Below are 20,520 nucleotides of genomic sequence, written 5' to 3' on the forward strand. Positions count from 1 at the left end.
TCGATTGAGAGTCCAATCGATCGGGATCCGACCGTTGGCGTCGTTTATAGCTGCAGGTGTTCGATGGCTGCGAAAGAACTTCACCGATTCATTCCAGATTCATCACAGCTCCTCCCCAGCACTCTCTAAGCTCCTCACCGCCAGTTCTTGAAGGTTCTTGGAGGTTCATCCAAGTCAAGAGGCGAGTTGCAACGAGAAGAAGAAGAAGCTAGGGTTTTTACTGCATCTCTTGTAAGCTTTTGCTTATTCTTTACTACCCTTTCTTCTACTTGTATTGAGAGTCTTGTAGGGCTTCTCCGCCTTCGGTAGTTACCGAAAAGGAGTGTTTATTAGTGGAGGTATGTGTGTGTGCGTGGATCCTTGGACTAGTCACCTCTTGTGAGGTGGATACCAAGTAAAATCCTATTGTTAGCATTGTTGTAGTTTGTTTCTTTGTATTCCGCTGCGCATCACTTTGAAGAAACAAGCAACGAAGCACGACGAGCACACGCAAAGCTATTCACCCCCCCCCTCTAGCTACTTTTCGATCCTAACAGAGTATTCATTATTTGAAATAATTGTTTTAGGAGTATTAGATCAGGTGGGATAGTCCAAGTGTCATCAAAATATTTGAAAAAGGGCTTGACCATCAAAGTGAGTATAGTTTTCCTGATATTGATCTTGATCAGAAAGAGCTAGAGCACAAGTTTAGGTATTACTAGTAAAAGACCTTGTTAGCTCACTTGACTATTTACAAGGATGTTTAGTAGAACATTGACAAGAAGTATTATCGGTATTATCAGGAGACATAATAGCTATGAGTGGTTTGGTAGTTAAAGGATGGACAATAGATTGATAGTTTGATACTATGGGTGATACCATGGGTAAGGAAAAGAAAAAGAGCATAATCCTTGGTTAGAAGGAAAGCTCTATCTGGTGTTAAAAGAAAATTTAGTCCTAAGATTAAGTGTACATTAGGATGTAATAATGGTTTAATCCATAATTTAGAGACTAAAAGGAGTGTGTTATATGTGCCACAATTATCATAAGACCTTAAATGTATATTAGTAACAAATTGTGTGCAAGCTAACTATTGACCATCAAACTGAATACTTATTAATAGTTGTGATACGATTTTGATAAGAGTTCATAGTACTATCGAAAGAAGTGTTGCTTCATCTATTGCGGAGTTAGTGGCCCCACTATCCAAAAAGGCATGTAATGTAAATTCATGACCATGGATATTAACAAGACATTTGACCCTAATGTCTAAACTTTTTCCCGTGTTGCATATACTAAAAGTTTTGATAAAGACTAGATCAGTATCTGCTGGTGTAATGGAAAATTGTAAGCCTTTTCCTTTATCAGGACTTGTAAAGAAGGTGGATCAGGAACTTGTAAAGAATGTGGAGTAGGAAGTCTATGTAATGTTTTATCCATGGCAGCAACTTCTAATTCTAGTTGATTAATATGAGTTTCTAATACAGAGACCCATGTTTATAATAAAAAGTTTCGAGTGCTACCCTTAGATGTCTGGCTTATAGGTATTATAATGGAAAATAGTTGTTGGAGGTAAAGATTACAGGCTTATTTTTTTACAGATATTACATGTGCCTCTTTTATCTAGAGATGGATAATAATTTTAAAAAATAAGGAATATTATCAGTCCCCATTTTTTTAGTATTCAGTTGTGTGGACAGTTAAAATCTTCTGTAGTTTAAGTACCAAGTTGTTTGAACATTAAATTTGTGTATGGAAAATCTTCCCATAATTCTTTTAGATTATTTAAGGGCATGTAATCCTGTAAGTCATAAGTTTTGTCATTAAACGATATCAAAAGAATTTAAGTACTGAACCCCTTTAACTACACTAATGCAGTATAGAAATAACTCAGGTCATCTCCCAACAAATGCAACAATAGGATGATAATCTATAATTGTATGTTATTCATATTTTTAGAGTTTTTTATATGGAAATAGGGGTTATTTGGTTTTTGATTCTAAATCTAATAAATGAAAAGCAAAACAAGTAGGAAACTAATCTAATGCTTGAATAAATTTAACTAAGTGCAAATAATTAATCCACAATGTATTGTCACTCTATGCTATGAGTTTCACCATCAACACAATTAAACTAAAGAAATGAAATAGCAAACCATTAAATGAAACCTAATCTAGTAAATGAAAGACAATACAAGTAAAGGAAAGCTAACATAATCTAAATTACAATTGCACTAGAATTAAAGAAAACATAAAATGAACAATTAACTAACTAAGCATTGAATGAAACCTAGAGCATGTAACAAAACCTAAGCTAATCTATCCTAATGGCATTCAATCGAAACTAGAACTTAAAGAAATTGAAAGAACAAGACAAAGAAAGAATAAAACAACGTAAAATGCATTAAATTAAACTTAACTAATGGTTGAGACAATTCATCGAACATGTTGTGCGCATGAAACTAATTAAGCATAGTACATTTAATTTAAACATGGAGAATCATGTTCACTACAAGCATTCAACCATAATTCACAAACATCAACATGAACATGAACATGAATAAATCTAAATTACTACACCACAATCCACACATCAACTTTCAATACCAAGGACTACCCTTATCGTCACACAAGGGCCCGGAGAAAGAACCCCTAACTCCGGTGAACAATAGCACACTGCCGAATTGCTTCTTGCTTTGACAACGATGAGGATGATATGAATCCTCCAACGAAGAACCCCTCCGTCGAAAGTTGACTGGAAATGAAGATGGATTGTCGCCACTACCTCCTTGCTCTGCCGCCTGAACCCCAAATGGTGGAGCTGCTAGAAGGAAGTCGGGCGGTGGAGATCACACTGGAGAACCCCTCCGACGAGGTGGATGATTGGAGCTCTCTACCAAAGCTTGTCACTCCCGCCGAGAATGTTGCTGTCGCTCATCGCTGGAATCAAGAAGCAGATGAAATAGACTATGGTTGACCGACCGATGGCAGTGAAGAGAAGAAGCCGCCTGCCGATGGTGAGGAGGAAGAAAGAAGAAGTGGCCGGCGATGTATGGGTGTCGCGTGCCCTAGCAAAAACACGAAGAAGAGAAGAGGATCGGAGTCATTGTTCATCCGCATCAAGTAAGGGAATTGGTTTTCTTAATGAGTTTTGGATTTTTGGATCTTGAATTTTGGGTGTAGTGAGATATGAATCCAATAAGAGGAAAAGAATCATGGATTATGGATTGAAATTGAGCTTGAGATTGGGTTGATGAATTGGGATTTTAGAATTGGACTTTTATCTTCAATTGAATTGGAGCTCTTAATGAATCCTTGGATGCCTACTCTCAATCAATGGTCTAGATGCTTCAAATATGATCTTTTCCCTTCAAACTAAGCTGAACTTGATCTGACTCAACTCGGATTCATGGTTCTTTAGATTTCCTACAAAATCAAATTCAAAACATAAGAAATCACGTTATAATTATAGAAAAATTATAATTAAAGTCCAAAATAGATTCAACTCACAAAACATAATATAAACATAAAATTAAGCAATGCGAGAAGATAAAAATGCTAGTTATCAGTAAGGAGGGTAGAAAGAATATAAGAAAGAATTAACTAAGCTATAGTCCGATGAGGGTGGTATTTCTTCCATATCATCTACTGAAATAATCAAGTAAATTGAAGATGTATCAAAGACGTCTGATTGGATTACTACTAAGTCAAGATTTAGTACAAGTAATTAGTTTTACTTCTCTTGTATATAAATTTTTCTTATTTAATTTGGACAAGCAGAAGATAAATGTCTAGGTTCATTAGGTTTTCTTTGGCTTACATTTTCTCACATGTTTATCCTTATTTAGGTATGGTTTATTTTCTCTACTTTTCTAACATAGTATGTATTATTGATTTAGGTTTTGTTACAGGTTGTTTGTGTCCTCTTGATGAAATGTTTCTATAGTTAGTGCATGTTTTAGGTTGTGAGAGACCATATTATTGAGGGTATAAATCTGGCTACATTATTCATATTGTTGTTTTTAAAGTTATTTTTGTATATGTATGTTGGTACATTTTTTTAAAGTATTGAAATAATGTGTTGAATTTGTACTCTGATATTATCATATTGTCGTGCTACTTTTATATCTGTCCAAGTTTTATATATTTCTTTTCCTAAATCTCCTGAAAGTTTGTTAATAGTCTTTCTCCTAATTCTGGATTACAATAATTTCTGAGATTGTTATTAATGCTAAGAAGTCATTACAAAAAGGTTTAATTTAGTTTCAGCTAAAAAGTTACAATTGTTCTAAATCTTGCATAGCTGCTCTTTGTCTTATATCTAATCTTGTATTAGTATCTCTAGCAGTAAATAACCTATGAATTGTATAGCAAAAATTAAGTATGTTGTTTCCTTGCAAAGCAATCCTTGTCACTTCCTTAGGATAAGTAGTGTGTAGGCTTCCCATGCTGCTCTGGTAACATCATCTAAGTAATTTTCTCCTACTTTTATCATAGCTTCACCATATTCTATATATAGTTTATGTTTGGCTTGGTAATATCTTTTTATAAAGACTATCCATTATTCTAAATAAGTATCATATAGTTATGGATCATCACATTCTCTAATATTTAATAAAATTGAATTTTTGTCAAAGTAGGTAATTTCTGGTGGTCTTCTTTTGAATATTGTCCTCAACAAAGGATTATTATTAGTATAAGAAGTAATCTTTGTTCTTAGAGAATGACCTTCTTCATAATCTATAGTTCTCATAGAACTTTCAGAATATTTTACTTGTAAAGGTTGTGGTCTAAAATTGTTAGTGCTACTAGATTTAGCTGGATTCATTAGATTGATGTTTGAGCAATAATTTTTTTTAGCAATAATATTATGCTCTTCATCAAAATATACATCCAGTCAAGTTCTAATTTATAGTATAGGAGGTCAGAAGTTTCTAATTTTGTTAAATCTTCATTAGTGAAATAGACAACTATTTCAGCTGGGATATAAACGTATTCATTTAAGTCATCATAAAATAAATAGTTTGCCTTATTATTTTGGTATGTATGTTCTAGTTGTGTGATGTATTCTATGTTCATTAAATTCATATTATTTTGGTTATCTTCACGATCCTCTTCTTGTGATGTGGAGTATTTGTAATTATGAAATTTTACTATAAAAGTACCATGTCTATCTTTATAAATAATAGATTTCATTGATTGTAAAGATTGGGGTTTAATACTTAATTCTAGATTAAGGGTCCAGTTTAACCCAACAAATAAATTAGATGAAAAGTCTTTAGGTTTGAGAAAATAAATTCCTTTTGTAGTAAGTGTTTCAATAATATTGTTTATTTGAACTTTAACACTATTATTAATATTAGTCATTATTTTTCCTAGAAAAATTATACCAATTTGAATATTATGTCATTGAAAATCTCTATAGCCTCTTGCTTGGACTGAGATTTTAATATATTATATAAAGTATAGGATAGTCATATTAAAGTTTGGGTAAAAATAAGTAATTCCCAAGTTGTTATTCATATCGACTTCAATAAGTCCAATAACTGCTTTATCATTATTAGAAAATCTTGAGTCATAAAGGATTAGAAAGACTTTAACTCCGATGCTTTTTCTAGTATGTTCTCTAAGACCAAACACAACTAGTCCTAGATGGATGTAATTATGTTTATGTTGTAAAAGTGTTTTTGTTGATTCTTCAATCATAAATGTAAAATGTTCTTCACCTCCATCTGGTAAATGAAGTGATTGTGTTTTGTGATGTCTATCTAGTGATGTGGAAAAGGATAACAATCCTTGATTGTATATCCTTTTTGGATTTAGGGTATTTAATTGTTCATTTAAAAAAGTATCTAAATTTTGTTCAATTTCTATAAGTTCTTCTAACTGATAAGTAGCAATATTGGTTGATAGTGTTCTAGGTATCATTGATAAAGTTCTATTTGGTTGTCATAAAGTTTGTGATGGTCTTGTAAAAACTTCAGTTTGTGTTCGTGTGTGTGTGTGCGCGCGCATTTCAATGAATAAGACCTAGCACTTCAAATCTTTTTAAAAAAATCTTTAAAACGATCCAACAAATTAAACAGTTAGTGAAAACGATTCCAATGTTAACGCCCCTCAAATCTTTAAAAAAAAATGGATGATATTTCTTTGAATATTTGTAAAGTTGACTTTTCAGCTAAACTCTGCACATAAATAATAATGGCATCGGGTATAGTGTTGGGAAAACCTAATAATCGGGCTTCCAAAGCTCTTTGCGGTGTTGTTGTTGTAGCCCTTTCTTTTAAGTGGACCAATGTTAAGTAGTTTGGTCTATGATGAGGTTGGCCAGAAGAAGATGAAGAAGGCCTAAGGAGCTCTTTAAAGCTAAGTATTTGAGCATAAGTTTTTGAATTGTCAAGACTTAGGCTATTTGGCCTTGTCTCTAGAAGTGGTCCTATCTTAAGTAAAATGCTGATAAAGAAATCAGGACTAAGTTGTGTATGTGCAGCATCAAAAGCTTATTCAAGATAATAGAATCTCTTAAAATATGAATGTTCTAAGTCTTGGATGGCTAAGTTTGTTTCTCCTCAAGTGGAATATACTCCTGCTTGAGATCCTGAGAAAATCACGTAGCAAGAAAATTTCTTGTCTACTGATTTTTGTATTGTAGTGAGGAAATAGTTAGATAGTGCATTAATCACAGTAATATTATATCTAGAACTACGAGTATTGTGAGAATGCTCCAAATATTGTCAATAATACAGTTTTGAATGTAGTCTAATTTTTCTCTAGAAGAGAAATGCATCTTTATACTCTGTGTGAATTGTTGTAAGTCTTAGCTACCAAAACACATAGTTTTAGTATCAAAAGAAGGGAAGGAAGGTTGAATCATGTGATTTTGAAATTGTGACTGTTTCGGTTTTGAAAATAAAATGTGTAATGGAAAACTAAACACAAAAATAGAAACTCGATCGATTACTTGGTTCGGGGCCTTCGGTGACTCCTACTCTAAGATCCACGATCTCTCAGACCATATTGATGGAAATCCACTAAAAACCTCCTCTGAAACCACCGGAAGAGGAAATCGAGTACAATAAAGAGTCGAGGATAAGGAAATCTCCATCATAAGGAAATTTTCCTTAAGCAGTAATTAAGTATTTAAACAAAATCTCGTTATCCAACACTTGAATATTATTGGATCGAGCGCGGCGTCGAATGCCTTCTTAGCAGTAGTCGGGTATAGCAACATCGCAACACAGCGGGAGGACGAAGTTGGACTTCGCCAATCGGGAATCAAACATCCCGACCTTCTGCCGAAATCACACTGTTAGGATCGTTTTGGTGCTAGAAGGGGGTGAATAGCTCGTCGCGCTTCTCGTTGCTTGCTTCTTGGTGATGATGTGCAGCGGAATGAACAAGAAATAAACTTACAACGTTAACATAAGGGATTTACTTGATATCCACCTCAAGAAGAGGTGATTCAAGGATCCACACGCGACACACACTCCACTAATCAAAATACTCCTTCTCGATTGCAGCCGGAGGCGAAGAAGCCTCGTACAACCTCACACAACAATATACAACACTCATAAGAAGAAAATACAAAAGATACAAATGAAAACTCTTTCTTCTTACTTACTTGTTGATTGTTGTTGCCTCTTAAATCTTGGAAGTGTGACTACACTTGTCTCCAAGAGCCTTCAAGAACTGACTGTAAAAGTGTGGAGAAGCTCGTTGAGATCGCCGCTAAAATCACACTGTAGTCACTAGAGAGGAATCCGCGAAGAAGACGCTCGCCAACGGCTATAACCTACACAACGGTCGGATCCCAATCGATTGAATGACTCTCAATCGATTGGGGAGGCCTTAAATCGATCGGCTGATCAATTCAGAGCGCCTCTGTGCTCTTTGGAAAATGTCTAAATTGATTGCCCGATCGATTCAGCCTTTATCGCGTGATTTCCAGCTTCCCAATCGATCGGCTGATCGATTAGATATTTCAATCTATCAATTGTTCGATTCAGAAGCTCATTGTTCGCTTAGAAACTCTCCCAATCGCTTTACCAATCGATTGAAGAAGTTTTGATCAATTACCCAATCAATCAAGACAGTTTCTACACAAAATCACATCAACCAATCAATTGGTTGATCGATTGAACCTCCCAATCGATTGTCCAATCGATTGGAAAGTAGAAAACTGCACAAAGCTTGAAACAAGCTTCGTTTCGCATTTGAGATCACCTCATTTCGATATTTGAGTCAAAAGTTATGGCCTTCGAAAGTTTACTGCGTCCGAACTTCCTAGTTTCATGCCAACTCCCTATTGGACTTACGATCACTAAGCGTTTAGTCAACTTTTGATCCATCAGGACTTTCGCTTTGCCAACTTCTCGTGGGACTTCTGATCACCAAGTGTGGTGCTCCTTGACCCACTTAGATTTACCGTCTTATGCCAAGTGTCTGGTTAATCCTTTGACCTACTTAGACTTCTCAATACCAAGTGTCCGGTCAACCTTAACCCAGCTAGATTTCCACGTGTCTGCCTTCACTCACCAGGTCTTTCCTTCTTCCTAGCTTTACTCACTAGGACTTCCCATCTGTCTGGCTTCACTCACCAGGACTTTCCATCTGTCTGGCTTCACTACCAGGACTTTCACCTAGCTCCACTCACTAGGGTTTTCACCTGGCTTCACTCACCAGGATTTTCCCACTACCCGGCTTCACTCACTGGAACTTTCACCTATCTGACTTCACTCACCAAGACTTTCACCTACCTAGCTTCACTCACCAGGACTTTCACCTAACTTCACTCACTAGGATTTTCCAAACGTCTAGCTTCACTCACCAGGGCTTTCAACTGCCTAACCTCCAGTTAAAACTTTCCCAATCAAGTATCTAGTCAATCCTTTGACTTACTTGACTCTTCTTCACATCTAACTGGTCAACCTTTACCAGAGAAGAATTGTATCAATAATCTCCCCAAACGGATGATTGCATCTACAATCTCCATGTATTGTCAAACATCAAAACTCAAACATCAAGACTCAAGCCTAGGGATATTGTACCAACATGCAAATCCGGACGTCAACCTTTCAAAAATTGAACATCCCAACCTCCTGTCAAAATCTTACATCTGGACTTCGCCACTTAGGAATCGTACATCTCGACTCGAGTTTCTACCTGGTGTTTGATCATCTTGATCGGTTAAGTTAGTCAACCCTACACACTTGGTAACAATGTTAGATCAACAACACATCTAATTTTAATTCACTTATTATTTATCAAAATTTATGTTTGACCATTGATGTCAAATGCACCAACAAAAAGTATGTATTTTTCTTAGTCTATCCATATTCCTATTAAAAAAAGAGGTTAGCAATATGATAAAAATTTAGTATAATAATCAATAAAGTGTATCTGCTAAGGAATTATTAATTCCTTTTATATGTTCTCATTGAATACATAATCCTTTATTGATAATAGTATCTGTGAATTTTAACCAATGCTTGGTACTTAATCCTTTTCTTACGCTTTTTATTTGTTGACTATATTTTACTATAGTTTTACAATCTGTTCAAATATTTCATAGTCTAGGGAAGTTAAATGTCCTTTTCCTTTATATTTGCCAGAGGCATGTCTATATAAAGTTTCAGTAGTTTTAGGGTCATATTTGAAAGTTTTTCTAACTAAAATGCATTCTCATCCTCATTCATACCCATCAGTTTCAATGATTAAATAGTCAGAATCAAGTAGTAATGTTAACATTGAAATCGTTTTCGCTAATTATTTAATTTGTTTGATAAATGTTAAGTCTTGTTAATTTAAATATTTTTATCCTGTTAAGGATGTCTTATTGTGTAAAGGACCACTAATTTTACCTATATCTTTTTAGGTAAGGATGTGCATAATTAAGGAGACCTAAAAAAGACTCTTGGAGTTTTAGAGTCCTCCATTTTATCAGGAAATGCAAGGATTTTGGCGAGAATATGAGGTTGAAGCGTTATTTGTACTTGACCTATTTTGGTACCTAAAAAATCAATATGGGTAGTTGCCAGTTGCATTTTCTTATGAGAAATAATAAGACCGTGTTTTTAAAATAGATTAAAAATAATGTAAATATGGGCATAATGTTCCTGCTTAGATTTAGAGAAAACTAAAATATTATCAATATAAATACAAGTGAACATAGAGACATTTCTAAAAATATCATCCATTTTTTTTTTTTGAAAGATTTGAGGGGCAACCTTAAGATCAAAAGGCATGACAAGTCATTTAAAATGTCCTTCTAGGCAAGAAAAGGTTGTCCATTCATTATACTCAAGGTGTATTTTTGTTAGTGAAATTGCACTAACGGTCTAACTCAGGTTTTAATAAATGACAAGTGAGTTAAGTTATGTGTTATTGTGATCTAATGTATTTACCGAGAGTGCGAGATTGACGGGTCTAGGGGACCTAATACCAGAATGAAACCCAACTAGGTCTGAGGACCCGATAGTTGGTGCAAAGCCCAGATAGATCAAAGGGCTGACCTGATATCTGATAGGAAGTCTAGTTGGGTCCGCGAGGCCTGATAGCTGGTCGAAATCCAGTTGGATCTGTTGACCTGACAACTAGTGGGAATACCTAGTGAGTCGAGAGGCTAGTCGATAGACTACAAGTTAGTAAGTGAAAGTAAATCACTGGAGGAGAGTGACTCAGTGAGGATGCGTCCTAATTAAGGGGACAGTAGACGTTGGCCCAATTTAGGTCTATTTTGAAAACCTAAATTGAGATCCTGACTAGATCCTGGTCTGAAGGATAAGGTCTAAGTCATAAATTAATCATATTATTATTATGCTAACCTTGTTTTGTAGGTTAAATATTCTTATGTTGGACTGACACTTTTTGTAGGGCAAAGGGAACACAAGCAACCTTGGGTGAATAGTACCCGATGCACCTTCCACCCGAGATGCCTTAAGCACTGTTCATGAAAGGCGTCTTCGAAGGCTTGGAAGGTGTCTTCCATCGGATAAGGAAGAGACATCATCGACGTTAAGGAGCAATTTTTGCAGGATAAAATTTTGCCTATGGAAGGCGCCTTCAATGTTATGGAAAGCGTCTTCCATACTCAACAAAAGAGCATCTTGACCAAGGCTTCTAACACATCAATTCTACAAGCTTCTACGTGTCATTTTGGCATTCTAATTGCTCCGATTTCCTGCTGTTACTTGCTACGACCTTACTACGTCCAACTGCCACTGAGAAGCCATCCAACCTTGAAAGTGATTCAATTATCTTCAAAAGTTTAATTCTGTATTTACATTTTGTAAAAGGAAAAGTGTAACATGTTACACTTTGTCCTACTCTTTTTGTACTCGATCCCCTCTTCCGACGGTTCTAAAAGAGCTTATTAGTAAATTATCCGTTGATACATCCACGGGACATAAGTTTTGGAGTAGGAGTCGCCGAAGGTTCCGAACCAAGTAAAACTATTTGTATTCTTGTGATTTCTCATTTATTTTTTTTTTCCGTTGTGCACACTTTGTTTTTAAAGAAGGAAAAAAATAAGTTTTTGAAAACCACGTGATTCACCCCCCCCCCCCTTTCATGTGCGTCTTGATCCAACAAATTTAACTTGCTAAAATCCTAATTCATGTCAAACTTAGAGTATCATTTAAAGTTCTAAATTTTATTTAAAAGTTGATCTTTGTCAGAGATTTTATAATCGTCTTCTTGATAGTTATCATTAAGTCGTTTGTAATTAAACATCATCCTTTATTGGCCATGTTTCTGTTATGCTCCCTTATTAATTATAAAAGTTGGACTTCTATGTCTAGATGTTGATCTCTGGATGACCCCTAAAGTTAGTAGTTTGTTTATATGCATTTTACATTCTTTAGTTTCCCGGTTTATATATCATAAATCTTAAGTTTTGATTGTGAGATTTGGGTTAATTATTGCTAGTTTGTAGTCGACTTTATCTCTATCCCAATACTTGGTAGGATTTTCGCCAATAATTTCTAGTTTTTCTAATCTAAAAATGAGTGAGTCTAAATCAGGTTGATAAGTACTTATTATTTGTAGCAATTATTTTGGGAGTATTATATTAGGTGAGATAGTCCAGGTGTCATAAAAAATATTTGAAAAATGGCTTGACCAATCAAGTGAGTCTAGTTTTTCTAATTTTGATCTTGATAATCAGAAAGAGATAGAGCACAAGTTTGGATATTGCTAGTAAAAGACCTTGTTGGCTCACTTGACTGTTTATAGACATATTTAATAGAACATTAACAAGAAGTATTATTGGTATTATTATGAGACATAATCGCTATGAGTGGTTTGGTAGTTAAAGAATGGATAATATATTAGAGCAATCGGTGTAACCCTAGATTTTGATGTTTGAACAAAGGTATAAGTTAAACTATATATTATTGTATTTGATATGCACTTGTGAGTGTGCAGGATGTAGGTACAACAAGACAAAGTCCAATTGTGATATTGGCAAAGGAAAGTCCAAATGTGATCTTTGCAAAGGTAAAGTTTAAGCATGGAGGCTTAGCGGTGTAAGTCCAAGTGTATAGTTTTGACAACGTAAGTTCAAGTATGACTTGGCAAGTGTGAAGTCTCGGAGGTGAAGAGCCTCTTAGCAATAGAAGACCCGACAACAAAGGGCAAGGCTGAAGGAAACTCTTGAAGATAAAGTGTAAATAATGAGGAAGCATCTGAGAGACGCAAGGTTGAAAAAGGAGGCTAGAAGGCAAGGTCAAAGTTGTTCGGGTGAGGACGAGTGATGAGTGATTATACTCAGGGTAAAATCCTAGGTTTAGAGTTTATAAGTTGACTGACATATATTCCAATTGACTGGTTGTTGAGAACCAGTAAACTCGGAGTTGGTTTGTGGTTCTAGGGTTACCAGTCAACTGATGACTTTACCAGTCGATTGAGTAGTCGACTGAGAGCAAACAGAAACAACTAATGTGGATCAGTCTACTGGTAAGGGTGATCAATCTGTGGGACCGTTGCGCCCGGCTAGGAGGGGGGTTGTTGGATAGTCCTGTAAACACAAAAACAAAACAACCCTTTCTCGAACTTTTTAAGCTAACACTTGCATAAATAAAGCAAAGTAGTAAATTAAAAAACATAAAGAACGAGGCACAAGATATTTACTTGATTACAACCGATGTGGTTGTTAATCCAAGGAAGTTGAAAGCACTAGAATACTCTTTTAGGCGGAGAAGCCTCTTACAATGTTGACGCGCAGAAACAGAAGCTCAACTACAACTCTAAAGTACACAAGCGTTGAAATTAATTACTTAGAGTTCGTTGAAAAGCTTCTGGACCAAGGCTATATTTATAGCCTTGGTCGGGGTGCCCCGAAGGGTTCCGGGCGCCCCGGACTGCTCCAGGCGCCCGGAATGGTTCCGGGCGCCCCAGAGCAAAAAGTCAACAATAGTTGACTTTTTGTCCGGGACCTCTTCTCTAGTTCAGTCCCGCCTCGATCCGGGTCTTCTGCTCCGGATCCGCTCGCTTGGGTGATCTTTGTTAGGACCTTCGGATGGCTAGAGAGGGGGGTGTGAATAGCCTCCTCTAAAAACTCAATTAATCTCCTCACAAAAGTTTGTTAGCACAGCGGAAATAAGCAGAAGGAAAACTGATGCAAGGAAAAGAAACAACCCACCACTAACACAACAAGGATGTACGAGGTTCGGGGATAACTTGCCCCTACTCCTCGGCGTATCTGTAAGATGGACGATCCCTTGATCTTTCGGTAGATCACACCCCGGACAGATTCCGGCTAAGTATTTCTCCTTCTCGGTGGAGTAGCCTCTCCACAGAGTCTTAGAAAAGATTTGAAATGAAGCACAAGACTTACAGAGTTTAGTGGCTAAAAGGAATGAACAATAAACTTACAGCCACGATGAAAGCAAAGCGCAAAGACAGAAGAAGTTCCTCAGCCAAGAGCTCAAAAACACAGCACTCTTGTTTGATCGACAGAGAGTTTTTGAAAATCCTCTCCCAGACCTCTCTTCTTCCTTCTTCTTATTCCTCTGCTTTCTCACTGTCTTCAGCCAGAGCCGAATCACTGTCACCTGTATCGAATCACTGCGACCAACTCAGGCGTCGCCAATCACTCTTCCTCCTTATCTGGTTCTCTGAACTCACACCAATATCATCCATGGTCTTCACTGGTGTCTCTGAGCTCGAACCAATAAGCAAGAGTCAAGCTGTTGCCAACTGATCGCAGCCAGTGAACGTTGACGCTCCAATTGCACCATTTGCAGCGAAACACAACAGAAAGAGCACTTGGTCTTATTCTTCTGATGGAGCTTAATTTGAATTTAAGCATTGGCACGACACCTGCAACCTGTAACTCAAAAAGCTTACAGAAGATGGTTAGATCAGATGAATCAGAAATCGCAGAGAAACAGCAGAAGACAAACGACATCGTTGTGGATCGGTCAACAGACCGATCCATAGCCCTCTGGACCGATCAAGACACATCTTGATCGGTCTGGGATGATGCTAATTGGTCTGTGGACCGATCAGCCTATAGGTGGATCGGTCCACAGACCGATCCCCCTATTGTTCTGAATCACATCGCTTCTTACTGATCGGTCACCAGACCGATCAGATAACCCACAGAGAGCTACTGTGTGGTTACTGATCGGTCACGAGACCGATCAGATAACTAAGGTATCACTGGATCGGTCGACAGACCGATCCAGACAGCCAAAGTATCATTGGATCGGTCAACAATGCCTCTGTTGGTTTTAGAGCTTCCCAGCCCTAAACTCTAACGTCTTCCTGGTCCAGAGAACGAGCTACCGAGCCCTCTCTGACCTAGTCTGGAGAACGAGCTACCGAGCCCTCTCTGACCTAGTCTGGAGAACGAGCTGCCGAGCCCTCTCCGACTTCGTTCGGTCCAGAGAACGAGCTACCGAGCCCTCTCTGACCTAGTCCGGAGAACGAGCTGCCGAGCCCTCTCCGACTTCGTCCGGTCCAGAGAACGAGCTACCGAGCCCTCTCTGACCTAGTCCGGAGAACGAGCTACCGAGCCCTCTCCGACTTCCACGTCCGGGTCAGAGAACGAGCTACCGAGCCCTCTCTGACCTAGTCTGGAGAACGAGCTGCCGAGCCCTCTCCGACTTCGTCCGGTCCAGAGAACGAGCTACCGAGCCCTCTCTGACCTAGTCCGGAGAACGAGCTGCTGAGCCCTCTCCGACTTCGTCCGGTCCAGAGAATGAGCTACCGAGCCCTCTCTGACCTAGTCCGAAGAACGAGCTACCGAGCCCTCTCCGACTTCGCGTGCCAAGTATCCATACTTGGACTTTTCCTCTCCACATGATCAACCTTGATCATTAATCAGTCTGAGTTTAATTAATATCTGATACAAACTTAAATCAGTGTCAACATCAAAACAACAGCCAGGTCAGACTGTATTAACAATCTCCCCCTTTTTGTTGTTTGACAACACGATTTAAGTTTAGATCAGAAATGTTCATATTTCCGACAACACGATTTAAGTTTAGATCAGAAATGTTCATATTTCCCTAATTTTAGGGGAATCAAAATCCTCCCCCTAAGACAGATACAACACCATGTAAGGATAGGGGAATCAAGATCCTCCCCCTAAAGCTAAACTTTCATTTATCTCTAAACTTAGTTATCTTCTCCCCCTTTGTCAAACACCGAAAATGTGTGAATTAGGTAAGAAAACGTTAAAGGACTCCCCCTTAACCCATACTGTCTTTTTCTTAATCCACCTAGAATGCCCTCTAAGTGTATTATAAGACAGTGATAAAGAAATAAGAGACATACAAGACATGACATATGAACAGCATATTAATAGCCAATAGGAAGTGAAACATAAAGAAAAATAAGAAAATGAGCAGCATAAGTATATGAAATCAGCAAGTATCCAGGTCAGACATAAGTATCCAACAAACAACATCCAAAATATAGATAATCAAAATAACAGCATAGAACAATGTGTATCAATCAACCTCCTCATCATGAGGAGTATCAGCATCATCAGCTGGAGGAGTGGGTCCCTGAGGTGGCATGTTGCTGCTCGAGGATGGATAGCCCGGGAAATACTGCGGAGGTGGGTATCTGGCCATCCATCTCATAATCGCCTGATGTGTCGCCAACTGCTGACTACGTAGATCATCGTAGCGCTGGTCAATCCGAACGCGCAGCCCGTGGAGCTCAGCAACCAGCAGCTCATCGTGCTGATCAATGCGGCTCTCCCGCTCGGCGATCTGCCAGCGCAGATCAGGATCTGCCTCTCCATCGTCAGCAGCAGCAGCAGGAGGAGCAGCAACAGGAACAACCGCAACCTGTCATGGAGGTGCCCGTGGTAACTCACCTAGTGCTCTCCCATCCTTCCACCGAACCTCCCCATTCTGTCCTATGATGCCAAACTTGGAAAATGCCCGTTTCCCAAGTCTGCAGTCCTGCCTGACCATCTTGACTATTCTACCCTTGGAGACATCAATCTGAAGGGTCTCGAGCCAATCTGTAATTATATGCCCATAAGGCATATAAACAGTGAAGCTGTTTGGCTCACTATAGGAGATGATCGAAGAATAGATGCTAGACATGATGTCAAAGTCGAGACGCCGACGCAATCCATAAAGCATCAGACAATGATATGGTCGGATCTCAGACAAGGGTTTAGATGTGATTGACAGAAGGCAGTTTGTGACAATCTTAAAGAGAATGTAATCTGGGGCAGATAATCTCAAGGCTGCAAAAGTAGGAAAATCAACATCTAATTCATCTAGCCCACCCGGTCTAGGATGTCCGAAGAAATACTTATAAATGGAGTCAGATGAGACATCAAAGGGTGAAGATAAGGGGTCTGGTAAGTCAGGATATATGGAAAAGACATTTCCTGAACACCTACGGTAAGCTAGATAATCAAAGAAGGCTGAGAAACTGAAATCAAGAGTCTGCTTAGCAACTTTTATTTTATAACTTACATCATTAGTTTGATGAAGCTTGTTATAAAACTCAGATACTAAGTCATAATTGATGTTTCGTTCTAAATAGACAAGTGAATCAAGTTTGTAATAGGCAATGATTTCTGACATAGATGGACAAAATTCGTCCATGAATTTTCGATCCACAGACCTACAAGGGAGCAATTTGAAGTTCCGTTGTTTAAAGGGTTGTTCAAAATGGTGGTTTGGGAATCTCCCGGAGACAGATGGTTGAGGTCGGGAGGGAGCCTTAGTCTTAGACTTCTCAGGCGACTTAGAGGTTCCTTCACCCACTTGTTTCTTCCTTGGTGCCATTGAAGTATCTTTTGGCTAGGGCTTTGGCTAGGGCTTCGGCGTGCAAAGAGAAGAGAAGAGTTGAGGTGTAGGAAAGTGTCGGCTAGGGCTTCAGCGTGAAAGGAGAAGAGAAAGGATCGGGAAGATTTAAGAGAGATCGGCTAGGGTCCAGGTGTTGAAGTGATCGGACGGCTGCCCGATCAGGAGATATCAGAAACTTCCTGATCGGTCACCAGTCCGATCAGGGAACCTCCTGATCGGTCTGTAGACCGATCAGAAAATGATTAGTAGCCCTCTCTGCGTGCCAGACTGACCTGATCGGTCCCCGGACTGATCAGGGAACTCCTGATCGGTCTGTAGACCGATCAGTAGGCTTCCTGGCGTATAAAACGAACCTGATCGGTCCCTGGACCGATCAGATTACAAACAGGAGGGTCTGGAGAGTTTTTTGGATCGGTCGACAGACCGATCCACCTTCTCCTGATCGGGCTGTAGACCGATCAGTGTCTGATACTAAAGTTTCTCCAGTAATTTCAGTAACTGAAATTCGTAGAGGTGTTCGATAATTCGTAGAAGTTTCTCCAGCAAAACTTCCAAATTCAGTACCTAGAACCTGAAGAATCTACAAGCATAACTATTTCCTAAAGATTATGATCTGAAATTGTTTATAGCCCGAAAGTTTCAGACATTTAGAAAAATAGACAGCTCAAAGCTTGAAAACTGAAATTTTCGACCTTGTTATGTTCAGTTTCAAGTTTGTCAAAATATAACCAAATTGCTATCATTATTTCAAGGACTTGTCCTAGTTTCAATCAAAAACATGAAAGGTATCGATCAAAGATATCAATCAACACATTAACCAAAGTTAGATAAATTCTAGGTAAAGGTCCAACCAAGTTTCCTTGGTTGGAATATATGAGTAAGATCTAGGAACCAAATACACATGAATTATGTAATGGCCTTCCCCATACTCAATTTATGTCTCTTCAACCTAATTATTCAAGGGATGCATGATACATTTTGAATAATTCGGCTGATCCTAGCATCTCACCCCATTTCTAGCAAACAAAAATAATTTGTTAAACCTTATAGTTTGTGTGAGATGTCCCCAAGTTGCCCAAATTAATTTCCCTTTTTTTTTATTATCGTTTTAATTGTCCTTATTGATCATGACGTGGTCCTAATGACCTATTGAGCCAAACACATTCCCAATTCTCTCCTCAAATGACTAAATTCATTTTCCGGAAGAGGTTTGGTGAAAATATCGGCTAGGTTTGACTTTGACTCAACATATGTGAGTGCAATATCTCCCCTAGCTACGTAATCTCTAATGAAGTGATGACGCACTTCAATATGTTTGGTCCTTGAATGATGGACTGGATTTTTTGTTAGGTTTATTGTGCTGATGTTATCACACAACACTTGCACTCCCTTATATGAAAGCCCATAATCTTCTAGGGTGTGGATCATCCACAACAATTGTGATACACTCTCTCCCATGGCAATGTATTCAGCCTCGGTTGTGGAGAGAGCAACACAATGTTGCTTCCAACTTGACCAACTAACCAATGATGAACCTAAAAATTGACAACCCCCACTAGTTCTTTTCCGATCCAATTTGCACCCAGCATAATTGGAGTCGGTATAACCTATCAAATCAAAAGACTCAGTACGAGGGTACCAGAGACCTACTCTAATTGTGCCCTTAAGGTATCTCAGAATTCTCTTAACTGCAATTAAATGAGATTCCTTGGCACATACTTGATATCTAGCGCACATGCCCACAGCAAAAAGTATATCCGGTCGACTAGCTGTGAGACATAGAAGACTACCGATCATGCTTCTATATTGTGTTAGATCAACTGGTTTTCCATTCTCATCATTGTCAAGGCGAGTGTTCGTCGCCATTGGAGTGGATACTTCCTTAGAGTCACTCATTTTAAATTTCTTGAGCATCTCTTGAGTTATGGACATAAATGCGATCTTGAGTTTGTTTGATTTCAAATCCAAGGAAGAATGTCAATTCTCCCACTAGACTCATCTCAAACTCACTTTCCATGTGAGTGATAAATTCATTCAAATAGTCCTTATTATTTGAGCCACAAATTATGTCATCGACATACACCTGGGCTACAAATATGTTTTCACCATCTCTACGCAGAAACAGTGTTGGGTCTATTTGACCTCTTACAAAACCCTTTTCTAGTAAGTAAGTTGACAACCTTTCGTACCATGCTCGAGGTGCTTGTTTAAGCCCATAAAGAGCTTTCTTGAGCTTGTACACGTGGTTTGGAGCTTCGGTATTCACAAACCCTGGTGGTTGTTCAACATAGACCTCTTCTTTAATGAAACCGTTTAAGAAGGCCGATTTAACGTCCATTTGATAGAGCTTGAAGCCTCTATGTGCAGCAAAAGCTAGCATCAAACGAATGGACTCTAATCGGGCCACGGGAGCATAAGTCTCATCATAATCGAGGCCTTCGACTTGACTATATCCCTTGGCTACAAGTCTTGCCTTATTTCTTACGACTTCTCCCTTTTGGTTTAACTTATTTTTGAAGACCCATTTGGTTCCAATAATGGTGGTCTTCTTAGGTCTAGGAACTAAGTCCCACACTTGGCTCCTTTCAAATTGACCTAACTCATCTTGCATAGCTATGATCCAATCAGGATCGTGCAATGCCTCATCAATTAATTTTGGTTCAATTTCTGAGATCAAGGCGACCTCATTAGACTCATTTCTAAAGAATGATCTAGTCCTAACCCCTTGTTGAATGTCTCCCACAATCTGGTCTTGGGGATGACTAGAGGCTATCCTAGATTGCCTTGGTGTTGGCGGTGCCTCATGAGTGGTCTCACTAGACACAGGCAAGGGCTCAGTATCAGGCAAAAGATCAGATTAAGCCCTCTCTTGCCTTTGCTCATCATCATCGGAGTCAATTTCGACTCTTTCTATGTTTTGATCATTCAAATTTAGCCTTCTAAGTTCAAATTGAATTTCTCCTACATCCCTCGATTTATCATTTGATTTAGGTATTTCTTCAAATGCTACATCCGATGATTCTTCAATCAATTTAGTCCTATTGTTGTAGACTCAATAGGCTTTGCTGATGAGAGAGTACCCGACCAGTATCCCTTCATCAGCCTTAGCCGTGAACTTTCCAAGATGATCCTTGGTGTTCAAGATGAACACCTTACAACCAAACACCCTAAGATGTTTAATTGTAGGGGGTTTTCCAAACCAAAGTTCATGGGGGGTCTTTCCTAAAAACCTATATATCAAGACTCGGTTTTGCACATAG

The sequence above is a fragment of the Zingiber officinale genome, chromosome 10B, assembly GCF_018446385.1.
Source record: "Zingiber officinale cultivar Zhangliang chromosome 10B, Zo_v1.1, whole genome shotgun sequence".
Taxonomy (NCBI): Eukaryota; Viridiplantae; Streptophyta; class Magnoliopsida; order Zingiberales; family Zingiberaceae; genus Zingiber; species Zingiber officinale.